We start from the raw sequence: 9073 nt of genomic DNA on the forward strand, positions 1-9073 counted from the left end.
TTATTGTTAGTGTCTTAAGATGTTCTATGAACAGATTATCTAGAGTAATCCTCTTCTTTCCTTTTATCATGCATGTTCCATGTTCACTTTGGAAGAATTCAGTATGGCTAAAATGACAAGTAATGGTTATCATATTGCCATGCACACAACTCAATAGCAATCTCCTGGTGACACCTCCCAACGCAAAAACCGCCACACCGACAACCGCAATGATTTTCGTAACAACCAGGGTTGCGGTAAGGGACGAGGACATTGTGGTGACACCCAAACTGGTGCTCCTAATGCTCATCCATCTTGGTCTTCTCCTCCTTGGCAATAGCAATAACAATACTCAGTATGGCAACCATGGGGTTGGTCTCCCCCACCATGGGCCATGCCTCAAAGCTCATATACCACGTCCCAGTGGACACGCCACAACGGTCCTCTGAAGAATCCAGGCATCCTAGAAAACATCCTCATGCACATGCAAATATACTACATCATCTCAAACACCGACAAACATTGAGACCGATATGCACACCATGTCTTTCCATAGTCCTGACAATTAGTGATACATGAATATTGGTGCAACATCTCACACGAAAACATCACAAGGTAATATCTCGTAGTATTCTCCTTTAAGTAATTCAAATTAGAAATTTATTATTAGCAATGGCCATGGAATTCCAATTCACGGCACCCGACACACAAATACCCACCTCTCACCAACCACTTAACTTAAACCATGTCATGCATGCCCCAAAAATTATTTAAAATATAATTTATGTGCAAAAACTCACCACTTACAACAATGTCTCTATTTTCTTTGACCGTTTTGGTTTTACTGTATCTAATTTTTCATACCAGGATCCCTCTCATTAAATGTGATAGCCATGGCGATCTCTATCCAGTCACCACTCCCTCCGATTTTTTCGGTCTTACTTTCAGTCTATGGCACAGTCGTTTTGGTTACCCTGACGTTTATATTTTGCACTCAATTCGTAGTAATAAGTTCATATGTTGCGAGCCTTTTAATTCTTCTACCATTTGTGACTCTTATGTTTTAGGCAAACATGTTAAGTTGCCTTTTTTAACTCTCAAACTATCACTTTGATGCCTTTTGATATTTTACATAGTGATTTATGGACGTCTCCGATTTTAAGTTTTGTTGGTCATAAATATTGTGTATCATTTTTGGATGATTTCATAAATTTCTTGTGTACCTTTCCTATTAGCAAAAAATCCAAAGCATTTGAAACGTTCACGTCACTTACAAACCTTATTCGCACACAATTTTGGAAAATATAAAATATTTTCAATGTGGCAATGACGGTGAATATAGTAATGAGCTATTTTGAAAGTATTGCATTGATCATGGTCTTCTTTTTTCGTTTCTCTTGTCCCCATATATCCTTATAAAATGGGGAAGCGGAACAAAAAATAAGAATCATCAATAATATGATATGCATTATACCTCATTCCTCTGTTCCCGCGTCTTGTTTGCATCATGCTCTTAAAATGGAAACATATATTTTCAACATTCTTCTCCATAACATCTAAAAGTTTTCAAATGGCAACATATCAGTCCCCAACACAATTCTTATATCACTGATATCCCACCCGCCCACATCTACGAGTTTTCAATTGTCTATGTTAGCCTTTGTTTTTGTCCTTTAAAATTCATAAGTTACAACCTCACTCTACTCCACGTGTCTTTTTTGTGTTACCCACTGAATCATAGAGGCTATGAGTGTTTTGAATTGTTAAACAAAAAATTAATAATTTCACGACATGTTATCTTTGATGAAATCCAAGTTCCTTTCACCAAAATACACTATCTTTTCTCTCACTCTTATAACTTCCTAAATGATGACCTACACCCTTATGTTGTACATCAACGGCAAAATCACATGTTACCATTTCTTGCAAATAATCAAACAACACTAGAAACCATAACAAAACACCTACCCTTATCAATGAACCAACAACCACTCTTTGACCCCCTCTCAAACTAGTTCAACCACCGCGACCTCTTCTCCCTTTACCTCACCACCAACCCAACCAACCCCACCTCCACCTACACAGACTATCACCACCCATATCATGAAAGACATTATTAAACCCTACGAGATATTCACCTTATCAGTCTCTAAACTTGACCACACAATCTTTCCCATGCCTAAAACCCCTAAGCTAGCCTTATCCGACTCAAATTGGAAATTCGCAATACAACCTGAATTTGATGTTCTTATTAGAAATAAGACGTGAGATTTAGTTCCTCGTCCTTGTGATGCTAATCTTATTTGATGTGTGTGGATTTTAAGGCATAAGAAAATTTTCAATGGTTCCTTTGAGTGTTATAAGGCCCGTCTTATAATTGCTAATCTTATAACTGCTCTATCTAAATCCTGGCCCATCAATCAACTATATGTATATAATTCCTTTTTACATGGTGATCTTCATGAGACTATTTACATGCATCATCCATTGGGTTTCCACGACCCTCATCATCCAGATTATGCTTTCTGTTTGAAGAAGTCACTTTATGGTCTCAAGCAAGCACCTAAAGCATGATACAAACGTTTTGCTGACTGTGTAGCCACCATTGGTTTCCACCATACCACATCATACCACTTTCTCTTCATATATCGATAAAGTTATGGCATGGCCTACTGATTGTATGAGAACCACAAGTGCACAGTTGTGTCAAGTAATAAAAAGATCGAACCCATAGAGAGATGTGTGCTTACCAAAATTTACTTCAATTATGTTTATCTAAACCGAACACAAAAGAGTTTATTTAATGCATATTGAAAATATAAATTAGTAAATGAAAAAATAAGACACGAGATTGTGATTGCAACTCTAGACTCACTATAATGATTTATCCAAAATCGATTATGAGATTAATTTGAGAGTTTTCACAGAAAAGTAGATAAAAATGTGTGTCACCCACTTTCGTGGCGTGCACAATCTAGACATTGATTTCAGAATGGATAACGACTTTCTTAATCAAGATCAAGTCGCTTTGTTAGTGGTGCCTTAAACTCAATTATTTAGCAATCCACTTTTAGACAACGATGCATATATTTCCGAATCATGCTTGTGTCCATGTTACCTTTGCTTTCGCAACCAACATAGACTTGTGAATTGTAACTCAGATTCTAAAGTAAAAAGACACTTAAGGATTTTTCTCGTAATACATAGCGGATAAATTCATTAGGGGTTTTCATGAGATAACCTCTCATAACCCCTTATCCTTAAGATACTATTCACTCATGGTGAGGTAAACAACAACAATAAACAAGTTTAGAAGCATTGCAAGAAAATAGGCAAGACTGAAATACCAAAAGTGTAGAGAAATTACAAAAGTTTGCAAAAACTTAAGTTAGGAATTAAATAAAATACAAAGAGAATAACAAATGTATGGTATGCTAGTAGTATAAGTGATGATTTGTCTTGATGCCTAAGTCGAGTTTTTCCCATTACGTCCGCTGACGTATGGTTGTATCCTTTCCTGGTTATCCCCAGTAGAGTTGATTTACCTCTCCGTTGGTCTTGGTAAACGTTGAGTTTTTCCTAGTTGTCCGCTGGCATCTAGTTTGAGATTTCTGTTCCCCATTCATCGTGTGTCGATGTCTGGATGTGGTTGTGCTTTTGAAAGAAGAAAAACAACGAGAAAAGACGAATCCCAGCAGTGTGCAAATTTCTACGGTTCTTGGTATTCAATCCCTGTTTACCCTGAAAGTCTGACAGTCGTTGCTCTCATCCCTTCGGGTTCCCAGTTGATTGAATAGGGGCAGCTGTAGCACCTCAAATTTGCACCCTACCTTTTGTATATACATTTCATGATTAGGTCATTAACATAACATAGGCCACTGCATAACATTGCATTGTCCATTTGCCCAAGTGCAAGCCCACTGACAAATTAGGTCAAACTGGTCAGGAGAATCAGTCAATCCAGCAAGCATATGCTATTTTCATTGGAACAAAGCCATATGGTTGATTTATCAAGTTCATATGGTCTAAGGATCATTTTGAAATGGTTTGGCCAAAGATTGGATGATCAAAGCTCATCAGTCAAGCTGGATTTCAGCTGGAACCATAGAAAGTCAACTGTGGTCAACTGTGGTCAACTGTGCCTGATTTTATGGATTGGAAGGTGTGAGATGGTTTGAAAGGCCTCATTCATATCCATATGAGTCTCATTTGACATATCAAAGACCAAGGTTGAAGATTTGGAGGTCAGACAAGAAGTTTCCTAAAATGGCAGGTGACCTGTAATTTCAGCTGCCCAAAATGGAAACTTTTTCTCCTCAAAATTACTTCATCATACAAGCTTCAAATGGAATTTGGTCCAACATGAAAGTTGAATATCTTGATCTCACCATTCCAAAAAGTCCAAGAACTTGAAATTCCCATGTGTGGTTGGCAAGATATGCTCCAGTCATTTTCCAAAAATGCCCAAAATCAAAGTGCCATAACTTTCACATGGAATGGCCAAATTGGATGGTTCTTCTTTGAGCAAACCCAATTTAACATGTACTTTCATAATCCATCATCACATTTTGCCAAAAGCCTTCACATAAAAAGGTCATTTTTCAGGTGTACTAATTAAAAACCAAGGGCAAAATGGTCCAAAACTCAAAGTACATGGAATTTTGACATGGGACCAATTCCAATAGCTTCTAAATGAAATTTGTGACTTGTTCAAATTGAAAAATCACTGTTACATTGCATGGAATTCTCCGAGGGCAAAAATGCCAAATTGCTTACAAGTGCACATTTTGCTAATTATCCAAAATTGTTAATCATGATTATGAGGTGGATTAGGCAATCATATATAAGCTTAATTATAACAGAAACTCAAGGGGAATAATCACAATTTTCAGATCAAAGCCAAAAAATCTCCAAATTCTCTCACTTTCTCCACTTTTCAGAAAAACACTTTTCATCAATTTTTGAAGAATTTCATCATTGCTTGTGCTCTTTCTCTATTGATTCTTCATGTGCAGGTGATCTTTGAGTTCTGTTTTCAAGAATCGAAGCAAGAACCGATCCAAAACTCCACTGTTGAAAGCTTCACTCATCAATGGCAAATGGAAAATTCTTCATCTCCAAGACTTGTTGAGCTGCGAAATCATCATCAATCATCTTCATAATCATCACACTCCATCTGTTTTCATAAATCGGAGCAAGAAACGCACGGATTCACGAGCTGCACGTCAATAAGGTTGGAAATCAAACTCGTTAATTCATGCAATTGTTATGCGATTTAGGTAGAGCACACGACATAGAACAAACTGCAATTTGAATCGTGTTAAAACATTGAGTATCCGTGGATAAATCTTGAATTGAAGTTCGCATGATAAAGCTAGTTTTGATTAGATCTTTGTGTATGTTAATTTCTGGACAAAATTGATTGCATATCCACGATCCTCGTTGAGAGACGAAGAGATCGGTATAAGGCTCGCTCATTTTCGTCGAGATTTGCTCGAAACCGCAGCTGGAGATGGAAGGACGAAGATGAACACGTGAAAAGCTTCAGGAAGTTCTGGAAATCGCGTTTTGATCTGCTTCTGTACCGTGCCAATTTGAAAACGTGTTTGCCGCCAGAAACCGTCCAATGAAACGCTGCCAGCACATTAATGAGATACTGTGCGTTTTGACCAGGCAGAGTGGTATTTACAATTATGCCACTGCGTCTTAATTAATTCATTAACACTTTAAATAATTATTTCATAATATTAACAAAACTTTAAAAAATCATATAAAATCCAATATTAATCCAAATTAGGTGGCAATTTTTTTGTTAGATCCCAATTTTTCTCTAGAATTTTTTAGGCATAATAGTTCATGTTGTGCCTGGTAGAATTTTAGAATGGCTTATTGATCTTTATCATGTGTGCAATATTTGTATGTTTTACCATTTTAATCACCAAATAATCATGCTAGCTCCAAATTGAATGAAATTTCATATGATGATTCTTGGCTCATGCCTGGAGATTTTGATGTATAATTTATGATTTTTGGATCTCTGGATTGATAGATATGATTAATTCTTTTTGAGTGTGACAATATGTGTCGCACTATGCTATGCTGAGTTCATGAATTATTTTTCCATGCTTTCCTGAGTCCTATGGCTCTGATTTTTTGCATGAGATGACTTTTATATGTTAGGTTTCACCATGATTTTTTTGTGGATTTAATTGATCCATTTCCTAATTGATTTGGATTTTTGATTGCTGTTTAGCATTTTTGGATTATTTCTTGAGTGACAAACTTACATGTCTTGTTAAATACTCATCCCTTATCCTATGAATATGAAATTTGGTGGAGTGCTTCCTAACATGTATAGCTTTAATTTGGCTTTGGTCCCATTCATTTCCCATTTGATCTCACTGTTTTACAATTGATTGAAATTGACACTTGGTTTGTGACCTAGTTTAGGTTGATTTTTGCATGCCATGGCATGTTGGATTTAATTCCCATAGCTCCACTAGTCCAAATTGCATGAAAATTGATAGGTAGCTCATTGAATATGTCCTGTTTAGAGTAGAATTTTTGTGGAATTTATTGAGCTGTTTTGATATTTGTTTGGTTGTGATCATGCTGTTGACTCATATGTGGTTCATACTTGACTACTTTGACTTAGATTGTGCATAAAATGAAATTAGTGCATAGTTTTGATGTGAGGCCAATTAGGTTCTCTTTTTAATTGAATTACCTTGATTTTGATCATGTTTCACTTGCTGTTTTAACATTTTTCCATCCTTTTGACCCTAGGCTTGTCCTAGTGGTCTTGTTACTCATGTTTGAGTTTGACTTTGACTTTGCAGGATAAGAAGTAAAGGGCTTAAAAGGAATTAATGCAAGTTGAATTGTTTCACTTGACTATTGTAAACTAACTTGTTTGTGTTGTAGGGTGCTTGGTTCACTTGGACTTGGTGCTATGCACATTATTGTTTGATTGTTGATTGATTCTTATGTTGTTGTTTTGTTTATGTTGGCCTGATTGTATTTGACTGATTTCAGGTACCCTTAGTTGCTCAGTTCTTTTAAGGACTTGTATTGCTTTGCTTTGCTTGATAAGCAATTTGCACTGAGGTATAACATTCTTGTCTCCATGTAGTCTGGAAGACCTGGCCTGTTACCTGGCCAGGCACCTGTCTGAAGTCCTCCTTAAGAGGCGATGTTTGTGATTGTTTACTTTTGTCCCCAAGCAGGTAAAGACCTCTATGAGGCAATTGGCGGATATAAGAGATATGCAATCTATCTCCCGCTATTCTGTTGAGTCGTCCCTCTGCTCACACCATTGTGTTGATGCATTGGGACACAAACCCAAGATCTTGTACAATGTACAATTGTGTCAGAGTCTTGAGTGTAGAAGGGTTCCTCCATTCTGAACCCACGCTCCTTTGTCTGAAGCTCTCCCTGACCAGGGATAAGAGCTGTGAAGTCTTATCTTCACTCTCCTTTCATCAGCTTCACCTTAGCCCCTCAATGGCAAGGTTAAGAGCTAATACTACCCCTGTACAGATGACTTGCTCTTGCAGTCTTACCCTTTGATTGAGCCCCATTTGTGTGCATATAGTGTGTGCTACTTGTGAATGCTTGATTTGCTGTTTACTTGTGTTGAATAGGATAGGCTTGCTTCCTATGCAAGTTAGCTAGAAACCTTGACTTAGGGACAACTTTGCATGATAACAGCTAGGCTCGAGTCGTAGTCTCCCTAGTTGTGTTTCCCTCTGTTATCTGGTTCGGCTAGTCCTGTGTCCCTTCGTAGGGGAACTACGTCGCCCTGATCCTCATACCAGATGAGGTACGTAGGCAGGAGATGAGCAGATCTCTCCGGGCGCCTGTGTCTTTGTTTTGTGTTGTCGTGTGCTCGGAAGCTGATGTAAGTCCATCGAGTGGCATTCGGGTTCTAGTGTGTGTTTGTTGGTTCGGATGTTGATGTAAGTCCAGTGATTGGCATTCAGGCTCCATGTTTGCCCTCGCCTGTGTCTTGGTTTTGTGTTGTTGTGTGCTTGGAAGCTGATGTAAGTCCATCGAGTGGCGTTCGGGTTCCAGTGTGGGTTTTGTTTGGTTCGGATGCTGATGTAAGCCCAGTGATTGGCATTCAGGCTCCACGTTTGCCTTTGCCTGTGTTTGTTTGTGTGCGTGTTAGCCGAGCTACGAATGCTCTGATTCTCTTTCGTCCAAAGGAGATACGTATGCATAGGATGCGACATCCTAGCGAGCATGTTTTCCCCCAGTCCGAACTACTTTGACTCTGATGTCTATGCCTGATAGACTAAGTAGGCCCAGGATGCGACATCCTGCCGAGTCAGTCTTGTTTGTTTTCTTGTGTCTCCTTCAGCCTGTATAGATGTTTATTTGAGCAGTGTTTTAGCAACCATTTTCCTTCCTTTAGTGCGTGGATCCCGTCGAGTACGACGGATGCGTAGGGGTGCTAATACCTTCCCTTCGCATAACCGACTCCCGATCCCATTCTCTTTGGTCGCGAGACCATGCTTTTTCCAGGTTTACTCTGAGCGTTTCCTTTCCTTCTTTTGGGATAAATAACGCACAGTGGCGGCTCTGTTGTTCTTGTTTCCCGCCGGTTTTTCGCGTAATGCGACAGCTGGCGACTCTACTGGGGACAAGTGAAGTTGACCTCTTGCTGGTCCATCTTCCCTAAGCGAGTCTCTCCTAGCGCTCTCTAGGTTAGGGTTTGGTTGCTATTTGCTGTTATTTATTGCATTCATGATTATTATGTTGTATATATGTGCATATCTGTTTGCATGCATCATACTGTCATTGAGCTGTCTCCTGTACAGGTGGTTCCTCTGTTTGGGGTGGGTGTTCTGAGTGGGGCTAAAACCCAGGCCCGAGTATACACCTAGGATTAGTGTGGTCTCACGTTCCTCATTTGCTTTATCAGCATATTGTTGCAACGTGACATACCACAAGTCGGACGAGGTTCATCTGAGGGAGCTCTTCCTTTGTGGGGTACTCCACTCTGGTTGAGTCACCTCATCTGAGCTATTGACTCTGGTGACCGATCATTTCCCGGGTCTTTGATTGAAACGATCTTAAGAGAGCTACAATG

The sequence above is a fragment of the Lathyrus oleraceus genome, chromosome 1 (assembly GCF_024323335.1).
Source record: "Lathyrus oleraceus cultivar Zhongwan6 chromosome 1, CAAS_Psat_ZW6_1.0, whole genome shotgun sequence".
In the NCBI taxonomy this organism is placed as follows: Eukaryota; Viridiplantae; Streptophyta; class Magnoliopsida; order Fabales; family Fabaceae; genus Lathyrus; species Lathyrus oleraceus.